This window comes from Haliotis cracherodii, unplaced genomic scaffold, assembly GCF_022045235.1.
Source record: "Haliotis cracherodii isolate W230 unplaced genomic scaffold, xgHalCrac1.p SCAF_14, whole genome shotgun sequence".
NCBI lineage: Eukaryota > Metazoa > Mollusca > Gastropoda > Lepetellida > Haliotidae > Haliotis > Haliotis cracherodii.
Genome location: NW_027266269.1, coordinates 32,105,419 through 32,128,300, shown reverse-complemented (window position 1 = coordinate 32,128,300; position 22,882 = coordinate 32,105,419). Strand labels below are relative to the sequence as shown.

The 22,882-nt window shown below is 41.0% G+C and overlaps 1 protein-coding gene across 3 annotated transcripts in view; it reads left to right on the top strand.

Annotated features, from left to right (window-relative positions):
• Positions 1-2,689: 2,689 nt before the first annotated feature.
• LOC139460727 (centrosomal protein of 112 kDa-like) overlaps positions 2,690-22,882 on the top strand; it is a 64,223-nt gene continuing 44,030 nt past the window's right edge. For 2 of the 3 annotated variants that reach the window (XM_071242204.1, XM_071242206.1), the window contains exon 1: positions 2,690-2,848. The gene's annotated coding sequence lies outside the window, so the exon portion shown is untranslated. Of the gene's footprint in view, positions 2,853-22,882 lie in introns of all 3 variants that reach the window. The other variant, XM_071242205.1, reaches the window with a different exon arrangement.

The following is a 22,882-nucleotide window of genomic DNA, read 5'->3' as shown; positions in this document are numbered from 1 at the left end:
ACAGGCATCGATACCATCTTCACCATCTATCCGTACCACCCTCCAAGATAATGGCCGCGACCCTCCCTCCAACTAGCAGCCCCCCCCCCCCCCCCCCCCCCCCCAAGGTGTGATCTATAAGATTAATTGCGACTGTGGTGATTTCGAACATTGGTGAAACCTCCCGCCCAGCAGACACCAGCATCAAATAACATAAGACTTCAACAGCCAACGCTGACAGCAAATCAGTCCTCTCAGACCACCAGCACAAATTCCCTAGCCATCAAATTCAGTTTGACGAAGTCCAAATCCTCCCAACCAAAGTTTAGGACTTCACTGAAAACTCGATGAGAAGCTATTGAAATCCGTCGTCACAAACCTTTGATCCACAGAGATCAAGGGTATTACATCTCCTCTGTCTATGAAGATCTAATCAAGCAATAGACTATTTTAATTAGTATAATCAGCTTGTCGCTACCTTTTAATCCTTTCAAATCCCATCCTTACTGAACTGACTTCATAACCTGTGGACTTCACTACATGTGTGGTATTTGTTATTATCATCCAAAACTGGCTCACACAGGAGATATCGCTTGGATGAGATCAAGCGATATCTACACTGTAGATATCGCTGCAATGAAATTACATCACAATGCTTTGCAGACCATTGTGACATCACTGGTTACCATGACGTCACAATCAAATGACATCACTAATGGCTCTGCTACTGAAGCTGTTTGCAGTACTTTTTACACTGAAGACACTGCTAATTACTGTCTACAAATTGAAAAAGTTGAAAGAATGATGTTGGATGATAAATAAAATCTCACCCTCGTGTCTTTTGATATCAAATATATCAACACTCGTTGTTAAAAGTGGCAAAAATCCTCGGCAAGCCTCGGATTTTTCCACTTTTATCAACTCGTGTTGATATATTTGATATCAAAAGACACTCGGATGAGATTCTCTATTTCAGACCGTAATCCACCTTCGTCCATTTGCTGTATGCTGCTTGTTATCCATAACCTGTTTTTGTTCAAGTAATCTGCTTTTCACAACTTAGCATGTTTATATACATCCCTTCAGTTGGTTGTAGGACCCGTGAAGATTCCGGGGTAGAATAGGTCTTCAGCAACCCATGCTTGCCGTAAAAGGCGACTATACTTGTCGTAAAAGGCGACTAACGGGATCGGGTGGTCAGGCTCGCTGACTTGGTTGATACATGTCATCGATCCCAATTGCGTGGATCGATGTTCATGCTGTCAATCATTGGATTGTCTCGTCCAGACTCGATTATTTACAGGCCGCCGTCATATAGGTGGAATATTGCTGAGTGCGGCATTAAACAACAAACAAACAAACAAACTTGGTTGTAGTCTCTCCAGCTTGATAACGCTGTCAGAATCTACATCGAAACGTCGCTGTATGCTCTGTTTGTTGTTCTTTAACGCTTAAAATGTCGAGACAACCACAGCCTTTAAATGTCGAGACAACCACAGCCTTTAAATGTCGAGACAACCACAGCCTTTAAATGTCGAGACAACCACAGCCTTTAAATGTCGAGACAACCACAACCTTTAAATGTCGAGACAACCACAACCTTTAAATGTCGAGACAACCACAGCCTTAAAATGTCGAGACAACCAGAGCTTTAAAATGCCGAGACAACCACAACCTTTCACTGTCGACAAAACAACAACCTTTAAATGTCGAGACAACCGCAACCTTTAAATGTCGAGACAACCACAACCTTTAAGTGTCGAGAAAACAACAATAAACAAAAAACAAACCCAGTTATGCTGACCCAGACACGCAGTCGCTATTTGTTTGCTAAGCATGCATAGTGAATATGCCTTAACTATTGAAGTCTAGAGATTCCCTTAATACAGCTGTTCTATTTCAACTAATCGAAAACATGAGCCAAAAGAAAACCTCACGATTACCAGGCAATTACACTGTAGCATGATGATAACTCAACTGTCGGGTATCGACATAGTTATAAATACAGTTCAATAAAGCTTTACATAAATCGCCATGTTAATAATAAATTTATTAATGTCCGGATATAAAAAGGCGATGAATAGCTTGTTCGGCATGACCTAATAAACACCCCAACACGCACACACACACGCACGCAAAACACGCACACACTTGCATACAAAATACAAATTAAATCAACAAACAAACGTGCGAATATATAAAGAGTGAGTGAGTGAATGAGTAAGGTTTTATGCCGCTTATAGCAATATTCCAGCAATTTAACTGAGGGGGACACCAGAAATGGGCTTCATGCATTGTGCCCATGTAGGGAATCGAACCAATGTCTTCGGCGTGACGATCGAGCGAACACTTTCACCACAAGGCTACCCTAAACCTTCTAAGAATAAAAAAGAAACCGGTTTGATAAGTCAATAATTACATTGACACAAGGCAGAGAATATATGATTGTCAACTTCGTTATTATGAAGAACACCTTCAAAGACCAACATTGACACAGTTTTTATAGGTACCAACGTTAGTATCAATCAGCCCCAAAATATTCACACTCTTATGAAATCGCATGTTTATTACGAAATATTTATTTCTAAAGATAAATCCGCTCGTTGAACTCATGTGGCCGTGATATTGATGTCACTTAACAGCGGGAGCAGTTTGTTGTTGTAATTGCCATGGAGATGACGTCACGAGGTATTATCCCCGCACTAGCGACACCATAACAAACGCTTCAATGAGCGGGTACATGTAAACACCGTGTACGATCGGCTTCTGCGCTCGAATTAAATACCCAACTTCATTTCTTACGTCCCGTCTTGGATAATTAGCAACACATTTCGGATAAACCAAGCTTGGAGCATCCAATCTTGTCCAGGTAGGTGAGCTGTCTTTTGCTAGCGTTGTGTCGTCTGCTACGGGTCGAGTTCCGGTCGATAAGCCATTGAAAATAGAACGTGTTGAATGTGCCGATTTGTATTCTGTCGACTAGATAACAGCTGGTTTGAATAAATGGAGATTATATCTGTTCTTTTTACAATCGATCTGAACTTGATAATATTTCGATGTGTTGTAAATTTAGGTAGGTCTGGATTGAGGTATTCGTGACGCACCTGTCGCTATACACGACCTTGACCTTAACCCAGGGTTCTGTTCGTGAGATGACTTTAGGATTTGAAACCTGAGTGTCTGTTTAATATATATATTTTTTAAGTATATTGTTTATTAAATTCACATATTAACGAGTGTATGGTTACTAGGACATACCGACAGAACGACAGACATATTTTGTTTAAGTCGCATCTTATTTATATCCGTTATAATACTGTACTGAGACATGATTGTGAATAAGTACAAGTCACTCTTTCCTGACTTTAATTACCATTACTGATAACTAAACTCTGTATGTGATGTACCGATAGACAAATGTTTTGTTAACTGCTTGTCGTAAAAGGCGACTATGCTTGTCGTAAGAGGCGACTAACAGGATCGGGTGGTCAGGCTCGCTGACTTGGTTGATGCATGTCATCGTATCCCAATTGCGTGGATCGATGATCAGGATGTCAATCACTGGATTGTCTGGTCCATACTCGATTATTTACCGACCGCCGTTTTTTAGCTTGGACTATTGCTGAGTGCGGCGTTTAACAACAAATAAACAAACAAACAAAAATCACCTTTTATACGTCCGTTATAATACAGTACTAGGGCATGAATGTGAATAAGTACAAGACAATCTTTCCAGACTTAAGTGTACAATTACTGATAACGAAACTATGTATACACGTATATGATATAATGGTATACAGTATCATAGGAAATACCTTTATACCACACATAGCTTATGTTACATATAAGGCACTTGTCATTTGCTATAGCATGGTGGGTCAGGGAATACGAGGAGGGTCACAAAAATATGACATGAAAAAAATGGACATTTTATAATAAAATGATATTCTAGTTTCAATCTTGATGCTTAAGGTTAGTCAATCATATCATGGCGATCATTAATCCAACATGAGTGAGTATGGTTTCACGCCGCTTTTAGCAATATTCCAGCAATATCACGGAGGGACACCAGAAATTGGATTCCTACATTGTACCCATGTCGGGAATCGAACCCGGGTCTTCGGCGTGACGAGCGAACGCTTAAACCACTTGGCTACCCGGCCGCCCCTAAACCACTAAGTGACTATTGTTATACATATTACCTAACAGTACCCAGATATGTCCTCTCTAGCCAATACTTATAAACTAAGGTTACATTTATCTGGCCGCAGCTGTTGCCCCGGTTGCGTTTTCTGTGGGGTTTTAACGACGGTGATTCCATTAGTGCGGACCCGTGTGCGGTAACTCTTGCGGAAAATGATGTGTCTAGTTTCAATCCGTCCACGTAGCGAATGCCTGGGAATTCCAAGGGAATTATTTCAAAGTCACTATCCTACGCGTATTTGAATAGGTAGCCACATACTGAAAAGGTTGATAAACATATTCAGCGTTAGAAATTAGCACCAGTCCTTTTGTCCTTGCAAAACTGCCCAATAGTTAAGGTATCATGAGAACTATAGAAATTGCCATTTTCAAGTGTTTTGCTATATGTTTTTATTATGAGAACTTGTGTACTAAACACTTAGTTTTTATCGCTGATATACCCCTCCCTATATAAACTATTTTTGTCCCAGAAATAAAATTATCGTATATAAAACAATATACCGACAAAATAGGAATGAAAGTCCAAATGGAGCCCAGAACAATGCTTCCATAGAGCTGAGGCAATCTAGACTTGCCAAGTCATTCTAGACTTGATTTGGATTTCTTTTTCCATTTATTATCTAGGGTCTGAGAACAGCACCGAATACGCACCGCAAACTTAACACGGAGCCGGATAAATCAAATCTTACCATCAGAAGTAAATGGTTATTGGTAAATTGTTGGAATAGATATTATCATCTAGTGTTCGTCATTTCATGCATTTAAGTCATTGTTTACTATCGTGAAACACATGATGATAGTTTCACGTAAGAACATACCAGAACGTTTTCGACATGAGCGTTGATAAGAAAACGTTCCGTACTAAACTGGTTTTGATAGTTGTACCAAACCTTGACATCTTAATTATCTTACCATTTTGATTAATGAAAATTATTTATGTTGGTTGGTTTGTTGTTTAACGCCGCACTCAACAACATTCCAGCCATATGACAGCGGTCTGTAAATAATCGAGTCTGGACCAGACAATCCAGTGATTAATATCATGAGCATCCTTCCACGCAATTGGGATCGATGACATGTATCAACCAAGTCAGCGAGCCTGACCACCCGATCCTGTTAGTCGCCTCTTACGACAAGCATAGTCGCCTTTTACGGCAAGCATGGGTTGCTGAAGCGATTCATATGAATATAAGACAATAAACTGAAGTGAGTTGCTTGTTGTTACTACTTGAAATTACCGTACTGTATCATATAGAAGCATAGTTTGAAAAATACTTTACCAAAATGTTCGTTACCAAAGAAAACGAAACTATGCATACAGCTTTACTCAAAGCAGGCTATGTGCTTCCTGTCGTCTGCTTGGCCTTGGTAACAGTGTTAGCAAGACAAATCATTCGGCTTTAAGCGTCGAAATACCTAAAAATCGGCAATGATTACTTACTTGTCTGAGGTAAGTTTGAATGATTAAGTTCATAAAACTAATGAAGAGTGTGTGATTAATTCGCATCAATATGTTGCTGTTTTATGTCAGCTCATTGAAACTGATTGTCACAAAGGAGACTTTCATTCGTGTTGACTGTTGTGAAAAATACGTTACCAATAGTAACGTACATTTCAGGAGAGTGATTTATGTTTTGACACATTCAACTAAGAATTAAGATATATTTCATTCTTTGTCTAAGGTTCTAAATCTATATCATTTTAGCCATAGAAAGCCACGTACACATGTTTTTGTATATTTGATCGTCCACGTGTGGATTATATCATATTACGATGATCGATCTATTAGACAAAGTTGGGGTGACATGGCTTGTAGGTGTACATTTCGGTTTGTGTAATCAGCTGTGTCTAACATCTACATCGGGATAAAACCCGCACGTGCACGGACGATGTAATCACGATAGACGTAGGCGTTATAGCTGCTTTACGTGTCTGTAATAATCATTTGGCCATTGGTAACTACATGTATGTTAAAGTATTCAGCATACAATGATTGTAATGGAAGCCGGATCTCCTCAATGAGGAGATAAAACTAGGTTTTGGTAGCGTAAAAACTCCCAAAACGTTAAGGCGATGCGACGTTAAAGTTTAACTCACTCACTCACCCATTAAGGACCACCGATTCTTTCATATTACTATTGCTAATCAGGAAGGCATGATAGATTAACTACAGTAATATGAAAGAAATGTGGTCCTTAACTCTTTTTAATTTGAAGACAAACGATATATATATCTTATTCCGTGCCATATTTGTCCAGGTGGTGTTTTCCCAGCATACTATTCTTATCATGGTGCACTAGTCTAGATTATAATTGTTGATTGCATCTTAATTCTATTCCGAGTTTCATGTATCAGAGAAAACAAACTGAATGTTTTACCATAACGGGTTTTTGTCTGGCAACAACAATACAGTAAACTACGGTTATAACGAACTCAAAGGGACCACTAATTTTAGTTCGTTATAACCGTAGTTCGTTATAAGCATATATACAACATAACTACAGCACATAGTCGGGACAAAAAAATAAGTTCGTTATATCCGCCAGTTCGTTATAAGCGTGTTCGTTATAAACGTAGTTTACTATATACTGTTTTATGCAAATTGTGTGAGTGGTGGGTTCTGCCTGTAGGGCAGGACATGGTTACCCTTTTCACGAACACCAGGTGTCATCACTGATTTCCAGTGATCCATTCGTATGTTTTACACCTCTATTTGCCTTTTACGCTCAATGAAATCTGTTTGACGTTTCATATTTATCCCAAATGCTCGCGTATTCTAACGCAACACCAATATGGTATCAATCGTCCTTTGGCTATATACCAGACCTATCAAACAGTCTTCAGTGTGACAAGCAAACGCTGTAACCATTATTTAAGAAAGCACGTAACGCAAACGCATGAAAATTGATTATTAAATGAATACGCTTGAATGAACACAATTTGGGGACTAGGATTCTGTACTGTGAAATCTGAGGTAGTCAAAGTGTATATTAGATTTAGAAACGAACGCCTTCAAATTTCCAATATGTTTATCTCCTTTTTCTACCATGGCATTTAAAAATGCTCGATTCTGACGGTGGTTGGTATCGTTGTTATTGCCAGAGCGTTATGTGCCGTATCACTTCGATACTAGTTATAGTGACCGCCTCCGTGGTCTAATGGTAGAGTGTCCGCCCGGAGAGCGGAAGGTCCGGGGTTCATTCCCCGGCCGCATCATACCACAAGACGTTATAAGATGTCTTGTGTCACCCTGTCTGGTGCTTGGCATTAAAGGGCTAAGACTGGTCGGTTCGGAGTTTGTATACTGTGTCTGAGTTGGGTATTCTTCTTAAACTGCGGCACGGTATCTCAGTGAGCTTGCACCATAAATTGGCATCAGTCTGGACTAGTACAAGCAGCCACACACACGCACACGCACACGCACGCACGCACACACGTGCGTGCGTGCGCGTCGCTATATAAGTGCAATTTTCTTGGATGCGACGTTAAACCCAATTTCACCTCATCTCACTAATTATAGTCCTGGCACAGAGGCACAGCGCGTGCATTATTTCTCATTGTAATACAACTTAGATAAAATAAAATTAAAGTAGGGGATGTAGTATTTATTACATATCTCTGGATCAATAAACGCAATAAATATTACATCCCCTACTTTATATAATGTGCTCATGTACGCTTTGTTTTCCTAATAGCAAAAACTGGTTCTAGAGGCTTTCAGTAATAATCTCATACCTGGATTTGATGTTAATGATGACAAGCTGTGATATTGATTTCAAACTGTTCTCAAACATACAATTCAAATAGAATGACTTTGCTGAGTGCGGCGTTAAACAACAAACAACAAACAAACAAATAGAATGGACTGAGGGAATGTTGTTTAACGCCGGTGTCAACAATAGTCCTGGTATAATTATCACGGCGGAATGTGAAAACAACGTTCGTTATAACCGTAGTTCGTTATAAGCATATATACAGCATAACTACAGCAAATAGTCGGGACAAAAAAGTAAGTTCGTTATATCCGTCAGTTCGTTATAAGCGTGTTTGTTATAAACGTAGTTCACTGTAGATCCTTATACCGTTGTCAAGCAAGACTGCGTAGTGGTCTGGTGCGGATGTACTTTAAGTCTTGTTTGTGTGTGTTTGAGTTGTTTGAGTAAGCTGCTGTGACGGAAGGACTGGTTGTGGGAATGGATGTGGTTGTGTGTATATGGGATGCTCGTACGAGGGATAATATGAATGTTATTTTCATAATTATTATCAAATGTGGTGTGTATATATATAAAATATTGTTTTTATGAGTCTTTTAGTGTCTCGTAGGCCATTTCTGCTTCTATAACGACTGTCACATCGGCCCGTTCTAGTTTTTAGCCTCTGATACTATTTCTTAAACCCATGATTGATTAAATAAACACTACCTAGTGACGTATACAAGGTGAGGACCTTGTTCTCGTTAATCTTATTTATTGAGCCTATGATTCTTTTTCTTAACCTTCCCCTACATGGTCCGGACCGTGTGCCCCATGCTAATACCATTTTCTACTTTTCTTGGATCACTCCATTCTAATACTTAGGCACCATAGGGGAGACCAGTCCCCTAATAATTTAAGAAAAATAAACTTCCACATTACCATATGTAAATTACTATCACACATGATCAAAGGAAAAACAAATTTGAACAGCATTGCATGTATTTTATTCACATGGTAAATACAATCGAAACTATCGATATTCCTAACTGAAATAGATACTATTAATCTGAAACTGATTTAACAATCGATTTATTGACTTTAAGTGGTTACCAATAGCAATATATTGATATTTCGATTTATCGTGACACCCCTAGCCATGGCAGATAAACTTTAGTAACATTAAGATATCGGGTGTTTGTAAGTAGTAAATAAATTCATCCACACTGCTCGTGTTTCGGATTTCTATTGCTTCTCCTCGGTGCCTACTGGGACCCGCGGACAGAGCAGGCTTACAATTCAATCCTCCACTCCACTGATAGTAGTCACCTCGCTCTCGCCCGGGACATATCAATAGTTTAGACAAACATAATATGATGCGATCAGGCGCACAATAATCTCTTTGTAAGTGATTTTCGACGCTAATATTTACAGAAATAACATATGGAAACATCGTAACGTGAATCCATCGTAAATTGTGATGAGATTCCACAAAGCCATAATTAATTCATGCTTCTTTTTGCACCGCTATATACTCCTGTGAGTGTGGAAATCATATCATCAGACACTGTACTCTTCCACCGCATAGCTCTATCTTGTTTACAGTTGCGTCACAATCCATTAAACAGCAGGTCAGTTTTGAGCGGATTGTGGATTTTTCAAAGGTTTGTTTGTTTTGTTTGTTTGTTGTTTAACGCCACACTCGGCAATGTTCAAACTGTATGACGACGGTCTGTAAATAATCAAGTCTGGACCAGACAATCCAGTGACAGACATCATGAGCATCGATCCACGCAACTGGGATACGATGACATGTATCAACCAAGCAAGCGAGCCTGATCACCCGATCCCGTTAGTCGCCTCTTACGTCGTTTTTACGGCAAGGATGGGTTGCTAAAAACCTATTCTACACCGGATCTTCACGGATCTCATAATGGTTTTAATGTAAAGAGACTGGCGGAATGTCCTGGGATAACGTTGGAATTTTAATGGAATATTGTTGGGATACTGTAGTAACACTTTTGAAATACTTTGAGGATACTGTAGATATCTGAGTATATGCCGCAGATCTGGTGCCTAGTCAGTTAGGGGAAGTAAGTTTGCATCACAAACAATCTGTATTCCTTTGAAAAAGACCCGTGAAGATCCGGGTATATATATAAGTATAATTACACCAATGTGAGCGTGAATTAATGAGTATGGTTTTTAGCAATATTCCTGCAATATCACGGCGGGAGACACCAGAAATGGGCTTCACACATCGTATCCATGTGGGGAATTGAACCCGGGTCTTCGGCGTGACGAGCGAACGCTTTAACCACTAGGCTACCCCACGAGCGAACGCTTTCACCACTAGGCTACCCGACCGCCCCCACCAGTGTGAGAAACAGTACGGATATCGATACACAATGAAAGATCGTGAATATATAGGATCCAGTGAGGTAGCCCAATTGTCACTCGTCATGCTGAAGACCCGGGTTCGATTCCTCACTTGGGTACCCTGGGAACCCGCGTAACGTTGCTGAAATATTGCTAAAAGCGGCGTAAAACAAATCTCACTCACTAGTGCATTATATATATTGTTAATGTGTTAATTTTGATATCGCGGTGCGGAGTCTGTTTGGAACGCTTATCGATCTTTTATAAACCAGGAGATTTCTTTACTTCTATCGCCAAGAAGGTTAAATTCATAATTCATATGTGAGCGAAATATCTCATTCCAGGAAATAAAAAAACACTTTTGATAAAGTTTTGTACAATAAAACATTGCAAGTTGGTGCGTATAACAGGTATCCATGCTCTATGGGAGATAACATGGTAAAACACCGCTATCTCCTCTCATTCAATCAATCGATGAAGTGCCTGAAACAAAACCCACTTAAAACACCGTTAAACCCAGAAAGGATGGCACACAATTTGGTCTGAACTTGACGCAATCTTGCAGTGCGACAGCGGTAGAACTGTACCCCACGCTGACGTAATGCAAAGCGATGAAATAGGATTTGTCGTACCATGGAACCGGTGGCCGTAAAACCATTTAAACACAGTGTCAGTGCATATCAAAATCAGGCAGAAATCTGTAAATGTCAGTTATTCTAAGTTGCAATACGTGTATTCAGGCGTATCAAAACTCGAATTTCCTTGATTTATTTGAAAATAGGAACCGACCATGTGTGAGAAGAGATTATTAGGTGCAACTTCTTCATTTATTTGGATATTTTACATATTAATGATCCAGTTTAGAACCTCCTATCCCCGATTATCCATTCTGGTATATCTTCATTATACAGTAAACTACGGTTATAACGAACTACCATCTTTAAACGACTTTACGTATGACGCGGCGGGGATCGAACCCCGGACCTTCCGCTCTCCGGGCGGACGCTCTACCACTAGACCACGGAGGCGGTCCGGCTCATAATAAAGCTATGGCAACCACTTGGTCCAGGATGTGAGCCTCGTTGGAAATAACGGACACACCACGCAATAATTGCTTTCCTTTATGGAACAGATACATGAGATGACTGATACCGAGCAAAAGAAAGTAAACACTTACAAATTAGATATGACCAACACAATACGACCGTTATCAAAACGGTACAATTCTGAAAACAGTCGCTGAAACACTGCAAACTTACGGTCCAAAACCCGACTATGATACCCGCATCAAATACACACACCATCCAATATAACCATTTCTTGTTTGATTTAAGCCATCATCAAACATTGGCGTATACTTTCTTTTCCCGGTATTTTATCTCCAATGTCACCCATGCTTGTCGTAAGAGGCGACTAACGGGATCGAATGGTGCATGTTGATTTATCCCAAATGCGTAGATCGATGTATATGTTGTCAATCACTTGATTGTCTGGTCCAGACTCGATTATTTACAGACCGCCGTCAAACAGCTGAAATATTTCTGTGTGCGGCGTTAAACAACAAACAAACAAAAACGAACAAACAACAGCCTACACACTGTGGGTTGATAGGAGCCCTTCAAATCAGGACGACAGTGATGCGTTGGTGTATGTTGCAATATGTGTATATTTACCACTACATGCGGTAACTACATGCGGTAACTATACGCGGTAACTACATGCGGTAACTATAGAGAGAGTTGTGCAATGTTGTATACTGTACGCCCTGTTATTGAATTACATACGTTCCGTGATTTCGGTCCCGGCCATCGTACAGTGATGCGTTGGTGTATGTTGCAATATGTGTATATTTTACCACTACACACGTCCAATGTCTAGCGAACGTCCCATGCTGCCCCCGAAACACTAGATGGTCGGTCCATTGACACCCCGATTCTGTGTGTACTTTGTTGATTGCGTATTTCCGTATAGGGTTGAACGACTGTCAGTCGGTCGTTTCAGCGATAGCACACCCACCCACGCTCGCCTATGCACACACGCAAGCCCGAGAGCACGCACAGACAATTATAGAAAGATAACAATGTGATATGAATGGTAAAGTGATCGTTTGGACAGATTCCCTATGAAGTGACTGTAAATACCGGAAGAGACAATTGCTCTGAAGAAGAAGGCCTGGTTATCTCAGCGTGGAAGACCTGGGTTATGACTCTCTCTTGCCGTTCCATGCCACATGACCTCAGCCGGTGTTAAACTTCACTCTTAAATGTCCTGCCGTTATCAATAGCCTAGGCCATTAAAATATTCGTTTAGGGAGCCCTGGTTTACAAACAATAGTGAGTGAGTGAGTATGGTTTTACGCCGCTTTTAGCAATATTCCAGCAATATCACGGCGGGGGACACCAGAAATGGGCTTCACACATTGTACCCATGTCGGGAATCGAACCCGGGTCTTCGGCGTGACGAGCGAACGCTTTAACCACTAGGCTACCCGACCGACCCTCAAACAATAGATTTATTGGTCAAAATAAAAAATATAACACTTATGAAATAATGAATTTGGGGTGATTGTGGCAAAATGAAGTTCCTTTAATTTCAAGTCAACTGTTGCATCGATTCCTGTCTTGAACCACGTGTTTTAAGAACTAAAATTGGAAGAAAAAGGAGATCATCCTCAAAATCTATTCGTATGCCACATTTGTGCACTGTTGGATCTACGGATCCGTATGCATAGTAATTAAAACATAAACGCCTTCAGAGAGAGTGAGTTGGGTTTAACGCCGCTTTGAACAGTATTCCAGTTGACACGTCGTATCAGCTTAATGTGGGAGGAAAGCCCGAAGTGATGCAGGTCTGACATTTACCACTTTGGTGAAACCGACGAGCACGGGTATGGTAGAAACAGAATCGTGGCGGACCGGGATTCGAACCCACAATCATAAGTTTCAGGAGTGCGAATTGTGGCGCCATAGACGACTGGCCCACCCATGCCCCCAAACACTCTAGGCGGGGCCGTTGTTAATGCACGTCCCAGACTCGATATTTTCAGGACTGCCTTCGTGGTCTTGTGCATAGAGCATCTGTCCGGAGAGCGGAAGGTCTGTGTTTCTATCAACGTCCACGTCAAAGACGTTACAAAATGGTAATTGATGTTACCTTGAGTCAGTATACTGTGTCTGAGTGGAATATCATGTGAGACTGCGGTATGGTACCTCAGTGGGCTAGTTCTATGAAACCGACCAAGTCCGGACTATCAAAATCAGCAAAACACGCTAGCACGCACGCTAGCACGCACGCACGCACGCACGCACGCACATGCATGCACGTCGCAGTTTAAGTGCAATAATCTCTTATTCTTAAAACTCCATTTCATCTCTACAATATTTAGAGACCGCTATGATATACAGTAAACTACGGTTATAACGAACTACGGTTATAACGAACTCAAAGGGACCACTAATTTTAGTTCGTTATAACCGTAGTTCGTTATAAGCATATATATACAGCATAACTACAGCAAATAGTCGGGACAAAAAAGTAAGTTCGTTATATCCGTCAGTTCGTTATAAGCGTGTTCGTTATAAACGTAGTTTACTGTAGCTGCTATACTGATGGAGCGGCTCAAAATTCAGTCTGTGCCTTCATTAATTACCAGACAAAAGTGGCGCCAATGGGCTGTGCACAATGCTTCAGATGTTGAAGCTGATGTCAGCAATATTCAAGTCACAATTACCTTCCAATGGTAATGCAACTATACTAACATCTAGTCTCTCAAATGAAACATTTAACAGAAAGAAAAAAACTGTTGATAAATTTTGTTATTTAAAATATAGAAAGGAGCCCAGGGACTCTTTTCATTTTCAGATACTGCAGTTATCTGGACTTGCCAAGTATTAGACTTTCATGGTCTATATTGGATATATTTGTCAAAATGACAGACAATAATGCAACGTCACACTGCATTTTGGGTGTAACAGAAACAGGCCATTTATTGTACGAGTGAGACAGAACATAAGCCTGTTTCCTGCTGTGTATCAATGTACGACAGATGGTGAACACAGATGGCGAACACAGTCAAGCTGTGAATTAACTATAACAATTGATAAAAGCAAACGCAGGTACCAAAAGAGCAGGTGTCACATTTCATTCAGGTTTAGTGATCGATACAGGATGGGTATATGACAGTGCATTATCAGGATTTATATCCTTCTATGACGTCATCCTATTACTTTCGCCCATACTTTATGTAATGGGACCTGAGACGATTCGAATCTTTATTGATTAACGTCTTTCTAAATGGATACTTGTTCTTTTGTTTAATATATGAGGGATTTACTTTTGAACATGCTGATCACAGTGGAAGGTCACGTTATATGTGCATAATTGAGCTTCTTACAGCCCTGTAAGAATGCTGGGTTAAATTATATGACAGTCATTACTACAAGTTGACGGATGACAAAGTAGACACAATTTATGGATAACAACGTCTTTATTATCCCCCGCCCAACAAAGTTGGCGGGGAAATATAGAAACGGGCTCCGTCCGTCCGTCCGTCCGTCACGTTTCGTTTCCGGAGCATAACTCAGAAACCGTTCTATATGTTTTCATGAAACTTTGCAGGTCTGTCAGGTACATGCTGAACTGGTGCCTTTTGCTATTTAGAAATTCTTATTTTTTACGTTTCCATGGCAACAAGATGGACTTAGGTTCTGTGAGGTAGTGTTCGTTTCCGGAGTTTAACTCATAAACCGTTCAATATGTTTTCACGAAACTCTGCAGGTTTGTCAGTTACATGCTGAACTGGTGCCTTTTGCTATTTAGAATTTTAAGAAATTTGTATTATTTACGTTTCCATGGCAACAAGATGGACTTAGGTTCCAAACTCTTCTTTTTTTACAATTTCCATGACAAGTTCCACCTCGGTTAAAAAAAGGTTAGGGTTTGTTTAGATTTAATTATGTCATAAATTCTGCCACAGGGGCCGGGGATATAGCCACGTTAGTGGCAAACTCTTGTTATTTACTGTAATGGCGACTTTTATTTACAATTACCGTTGTCAAATAAGGCTGAATAATAAACATGGTACAGCATATATAGTAGGTGGAGGATTAACGGTAATAACAATTGCAATTTCCCCCTCAACATCAGCATGGATCGATGCTCATGATGTCAGTCACTGGTTTGTCTGGTCCAGACTCGATTATTTACAGACCGCCGTCATATAGCTGGCATATTGCTGAGTGCGGCGTTAAACAACAAACAAACAAAAACGAACAAACAACAGCCTACACACTGTGGGGTGATAGGAGCCCTTCAAATCAGGACGACAGTGGTGCGTTGATGTATGTTGCAATATGTGTATATTTACCACTACATTCGTTAACTACATGCGGTAACTATACGCGGTTACTATAAAGAGTTGCGCAATGTTGTATACTGTCCGCCCTGTTATTGAATTACATACGTTCCGTGATTTCGGTCCCGGTCATCGTACTATCCAGAGATCTCCGCTCTACAACTATCGTGAACATCATTCTTCAACACAAACGAAGAGACAGAATGTTTTCAATGTTTCAAAACAATTTTTCTGTGAAAGGAGGTAAGGTGAAGTGGGGTTAAACGGCGCGTTCAAAATTGTTGCGCTTATGTTTCGAATGAATGCACGCGCGCGTGTGTGTGTGCGTGCGTGCGTGTGCGGCTAGTCTGGTTGTAGAGCGGCCGCAAGGAGAGCGGAAGGTCCGGGGTTCGATCCTGCATCATACCAAAAGACGTTAAAAGATAGTACTTGTTGTTACCTTGCCTGGCGCTCAGCATTAAGGAGATAAAACAAGTACTGGTCTGCTCGGAGTCGGAATACCTACGCGCTGCACGAAGCTAGAATATGTTAAAGTGGTCTTTATCATGAACTAACGACGTCCTAGCAAATCCCTCATTTATCGGGCTACAGGGTACAGTGATACGCAATCAACCAAGTCACCGAAGTTCTGTATCAATACCGACAATCAAAAGATAAATTTCATTGAAGAATATCGGATACATACTGCTTTCTTTCGATTTCAAAAACCTAGAGACCGCCTCCGTGGTCTAGTGGTAGAGCGTCCGCCCGGAGAGCGGAAGGTCCGGGGTTCGATCCCCGGCCGCATCATACCAAAAGACGTTAAAAGATGGTACTTATTGTTACCCTGTCTGGCGCTCGGCATTAAGGGGCTAAACAAGGACTGGTCGGCTCGGAGTCAGTATATTGTGTCTAAGTGGGGTATTCATGTTAAACTGAGGCATGGTATCTCAGTGAGATAGCACTATAAATCGGCATCGGTCCGGACTAGTACAAGCAGCCACACAAACACACACACGTACATGCACGTCGCTATATAAGTGTAATCTTGGACGCGACGTTAAACGTCATTTCACCTCACCTCACCTCAAAACCCTAGATGATCCTGGTGAACCCCTGTTGATGAGGTATAATCCAAGATAAGCTTGGTTGACCAATGTTAGCACAAGTCACTGATTTACGTTATACGTCGGTTGACCTGAGTCCATACCTACTGAACCTCTGGGGTGCGGTGCTCTGGTTAGCATCCTCCAAGTGACGTGTTCGTTAAAAATAATAAACATTCTAATGAATCTATTGATAGAACATATGTTTTCTGCTTTGCGATATCCCAGGGTGACACATCGATGCTCATGACATCAATCACTGATTTGTCTGGTCCAGACACGATTATTGACAGACCGCCGTCATATAGCTGGAACATTGCTGAGTGCGGCGTTAAACAACAAACAAACAAACAAACAACAGCTGACACAAGCAAGTCAGCGAGTCTGACCACGCGATCCAGTAATTCGCCTCTTACAACAAGCATAGTCGCCTTTAACGGCAAGCATGGGCTGTTGAAGACCTATTCTGCCCCAGTTCCCACAGGGCCGATACAATATCTGTAAGATTGTGATAAAGAGCAGCTTCTGAATCCAGTTCACTCAATAAAAAAACGTATGTCTAGACAGAACGCAATTCAGCATCATAAAAAAAGTAATTCCGATATCAGATGTTTAATCTGGTGCTCGTCTTCACCACAGGAATTGAATATAATCGGAATAAAGCCTTATTCCTACATGCATTCCCTGGCGACCCGTGAAGATCCGTGGCAGAATAGGTCTTCAGCAACCCATGCTTGGTCTTTAAAGGCGACTATGCTTCTCGTAAGAGGCGACTAACGGGATCGGGTGGTCAGGCTCGCTGACTTGGTTGATGCATGTCATCGATCCCAATTGCTTGGATCGATGGTTATGGCGTCAATCACTGAATTGTCTGGTCCAGAATCGATTATTTACAGACCGCCGTCATATAGCTGGAATATTGCTAAGAGCGGCGTTAAACAAAAAAACAACCAACCAACCATTCCCTTGCATTGGCATCAAAGGGCAACTCATTGATTACACAGGAACAAATACATCAGCTAAGTAATTCATCGCTACAGTCCCATCACCAGATTTAAGAGCACATTATAGTCGTTTTGTCCACTTATGTTGCTATGGCTGACGATGATAACCATGCCCCTCATTCCGCCGTCGTCTCTCTGTAAACATCCTCTGTATCACGACTGGTGGTGGACATTGCGACATGCAGGGTTAAAGCACTTAAGGTAAGGAGGTAGCGGTTTTGCAGGCCCGTGCTATAAATGATGTATCTTATAGCAGACGGGTCTTCATTAGTGGCGCGAACACGCAGAACTGGTATTGATTGGTATATTACACAGAATGGTTTTTGATTGTTGGTTGTTTCACGCCGCTCTCTGAATTATTTGATGTCAGAGTGTACATAATCGAGTATGGATCAAACGATGGTAGGGACACTGGGGTCGAGTGATATTATTCGCTGATCGCTAAGTAGTGGGGGATATAACAGGTTATATTGTTCAACAGATGACATAAACACAGAATTGAGCATGGTCGGACGCTTTGTCATAACTAAGAAAACAACTTTAGTCACGATCCAAGATGGCCGCCAAATTCCTTTCAAGATTTCCTATTGTGAAATGAACACAGAATGGTTTTGGTTTCTGCACAGGGCTCCATAAGGACATATAAATATTTGGCTACAACTCTTCACGTCCTTTCGAAATTACCATTTGCAATTATGTAGGTTTGGCAACGCAATTATTAACGTCATAACTCGTGACCAACTCGTGTTATTCCGGGACAAGCCGAATAGCGACTCGTGCCCCTCTCATGGCCATTTTTGCGCCCGGGTTCCGTCTTAGCGCAATCGGGCATACCTAAAACAATTGTCAACTCGTTGCGTAATGGTTCATGCATTTCCCCATATATTATATATATTTCAGGTGCAATTTAAAGCACATCGGGTCGTGCGGAATTATACAGTATGATTGAACACATTTAACTGTGTCTTGGGTATATTTTTAGATGCAAGACATATGTAAAATCAATAATTATTTCTGAGGGATTATTTGACAAAGAACTCGAAATCATACGCGCATTGTGATTGCTTTGTCGTATTTTCGCAGATGACATTCATCGATAGGGGGGCGAGTCTTCTTGCAGGTTACGGAAAGGGTCGAGTGGTGACGAATGTTTTGTTGTATGACACGGCACTATATGACGGCAGCCTGTAAATAATCAAGGGCCAAATAAACCAATGATTGACATGAGCAATGATCTACGCCGTCGGGGTACGCTGACAAGTCTGTGGTGGCATGGGGTAGCCTAGTGGTTAAAGCGTTCGCTCTCAGGCCGACGGCCCGGGTTCTATTCCCCATTGTGTATTTTATATGACTCTTCCGCCGCTGCAGACGAGTTTCATTATATTTTCGCTGTGAAGCATTTCATTATTACAGATTATTGTACCACAAAAATATTAAAAAATTTAAACACATATTTACATTTTAACGCTATTTTGTACTTTGAATTTTAAAGAATTAAAATGTTAAATCATAAATATATATTCATAAATCATAATAGCCATTCTTATGTCAGGCAAATGAATAATAATGATATATTTTGTTATTTGCTCTTGTACCACCTGTGGAGACCTTTATGGAGAAAAAAACCTTAAGATTCAATGTATCAAGGCTATTTCTGGTATCCCCCGACATGATATCGCTGGACTATTGCTGAAAGCGACTATAAGACTGATGCTAAAAACTCAGAGTTTTCAGAGAGAAATGGAACATTGTTGACAGGCCACATAAATTGGTGACGAACACACCCTATAAGAATGATGCTAAAAACTCAGAGTTTTCAGAGAGAAATGGAACATTGTTGACAAGCCACATAAGTTGGTGACGAACACACCCTATAAGAATGATGCTAAAAACTCAGAGTTTTTCAGAGAGAAATGGAACATTGTTGACAGGCCACATAAGTTGGTGACGAACACACCCGATAAGAATGATGCTAAAAACTCAGAGTTTTCAGAGAGAAATGGAACATTGTTGACAGGCCACATAAGTTGGTGACGAACACACCCTATAAGAATAATGCTAAAAACTCAGAGTTTTCAGAGAGAAATGGAACATTGTTGACAGGCCACATAAGTTGGTGACGAACACACCCTATAAGAATGATGCTAAAAACTCAGAGTTTTCAGAGAGAAATGGAACATTGTTGACAGGCCACATAAGTTGGTGACGAACACACCCGATAAGAATGATGCTAAAAACTCAGAGTTTTCAGAGAGAAATGGAACATTGTTGACAGGCCACATAAGTTGGTGACAAACACACCCGATAAGAATGATGCTAAAAACTCAGAGTTTTCAGAGAGAAATGGAACATTGTTGACAAGCCACATAAGTTCGTGACGAACACACCCGATAAGAATGATGCTAAAAACTCAGAGTTTTCAGAGAGAAATGGAACATTGTTGACAGGCCACATAAGTTGGTGACGAACACACCCGATAAGAATGATGCTAAAAACTCAGAGTTTTCAGAGAGAAATGGAACATTGTTGACAAGCCACATAAGTTGGTGACAAACACACCCGATAAGAATGATGCTAAAAACTCAGAGTTTTCAGAGAGAAATGGAACATTGTTGACAAGCCACATAAGTTCGTGACGAACACACCCGATAAGAATGATGCTAAAAACTCAGAGTTTTCAGAGAGAAATGGAACATTGTTGACAGGCCACATAAGTTGGTGACGAACACACCCGATAAGAATGATGCTAAAAACTCAGAGTTTTCAGAGAGAAATGGAACATTGTTGACAAGCCACATAAGTTGGTGACGAACACACCCGATAAGAATGATGCTAAAAACTCAGAGTTTTCAGAGAGAAATGGAACATTGTTGACAGGCCACATAAGTTGGTGACGAACACACCTGATGCTGGCTGCCCAGGCACCTGAGTTGATGACGAGTCATCATTATCAGGAACATGTTTATATGCGTCGTCACTGGGTGTTCTGGTCCATCAATCACTTGATTGTCTGGTTTGTTTACAGACCGCCACCATGTGCCAGGAATACTTTCTTTTTATGCAAATTGAGTTGTTGGCGGTTGCTACATACTTACTTTTTTTCACGAAAACCTGGTCTCATCACTGATTTTAAGTGATCCATTCATATAATTTTCACCGCTATTTTGCTCCGTTCAATCGGTTTCGGTGGATAATCGAGACTAGTTAATCCCAGGCGTTATCGTTGTATACTTACAGATACAGCAAAGTCAATATTACGGGAGAGAATTTATGGATGTCAACCTCTTTATTATGAGCAACACAACGTTTGGGATTATATACTTAGGTGTTCATATGATGAAGGAGCTAGTATATACATACTATTTGGTATTTTGTTGTTTAAAGCCGCTCTACATGACGGCGGTCTGTAAATAAATGCGTCTGGACCAGACAACCCAGTGATTGACACCATGAGCATCGATCTACGTAACTTGGATACGATGACATGCAACAACCAAGTCTCTCTCTCTCTCTCTCTCTCTCTCTCTCTCTCTCTCTCTCTCTCTCTCTCTCTCTCTCTCTCTCTCTCTCTCTCTCTCTCTCTCTCTCTCTCTCTCTCCACGGCCCCCTTGTCTTCACTATCCAGGAATGTGGCGCGAGTGGATCCATACAATTTAAGATCGCGACTTAATCAAATGGAATATTTTGACTGAATATTCTGTACGGAAATTAGATCGTACAGGATTATCGTTGGTCGTTGTAGGGATAAGGAGACTGTCAGCCAAGTATGTTTCCGTGTCGTAAATATCATATTAGGAATAAAATTGTATTATGCGATCTTTGGCGAACATAATACATACTTCTTGTTTAATAAGAAACAGTTTCGAGAGAATAAAAAAACGGCAAGAAGGGATATTAACTCCATAAATGACCATCTTTCATTATTTTGCCTTGTCGATGTGGGACTAACGTCAAAAGGAGGTCAACAATTTGTATAGGGGCTGGACACTTAAGATAAAGGGAGACAATTTGCGTGGAGGTGGCTCTTATATGACAATATTTCCGTCAAAGTGTTATGTTCACTGCAGTGAAATATCAAGTGTTATGTTCACTGCAGTAAAATATCAAGTGTTATGTTCACTGCAGTGATATCAAGCGTTATGTTCACTGCAGTGAAATATCAAGCGTTATGTTCACTGTAGTGAAATATCAAGCGTTATGTTCACTGCAGTGAAATATCAAGTGTTATGTTCACTGCACTGAAAATATCACTTTTCTCAACTTCAGAAAACTCAGTCGTTCACACTTTCTCAGTATATAATAAATGATATTTACGATACGGAAACACGAGGATACTAAGATTTTTATCATGTCATGTCTTTCGTAAAATAATCCATGTTTAAAACATATTGCCATTTACAAAAGTTTTTAATTAGGGGACTGCTTTGCCTGAGTGAACCGACAAGATAGTGCCAAGCGTCTTGCAGAAACCTTGATTAACTGTTGTGTAAAGTTATGCAATGCTTTTGGATTAAGTTGGCGCCGCATCTATACCGTTTCTTAAAGTAGGTCCTGCTAGTTGGCCTCATTTGCATATTTATCGGACCCTTACGCGAAGTTTCTCGGAATGGTATCTCGCGTCGATAACAATGCCCATTTGTATATATGATAATGTACTGTTGGTGGGACGCATTGTGTAAGTATGGAGAACACAGACAAATAGTTTGTGTGTGGTGTTGTTGTGTGGTGTTGTTGTGTGGTGGGGTTGTGTTTGGTGTTGTGTGGTGGCGTTGTGTGTGGTGTGGTGTGGTTTGTGTATGGTGGGGTTATGCGTGGTAGGGTTGTGTGTGGTGGCGTTGTGTGTGGGGTGGGTGTTTATGGTGGGGTTATGCCTGGTAGGGTTGTGTGTGGTTGCGTTGTGTGTGGTGTGGTTGTGTATGGTGGGGTTATGCGTGGTAGGGTTGTGTGTGGTGGCGTTGTGTATCGAGTGGTTGTGTATGGTGGCGTTGTGTGTGGTGGCGTTGTGCGTGGTGTGGTTGTGCATGTATGGTGGTGTTGTGGGTGGTGGCGTTGTGTGTGGGGTGGTTGTGTGTGGTGGCGTTGTGTGTGGTAGGGTTGTGTGTGGTGGCGTTGTGCGTGGTGTGGTTGTGCATGTATGGTGGTGTTGTGGGTGGTAGGGTTGTGTGTGGTGGCGTTGTGTATCGGGTG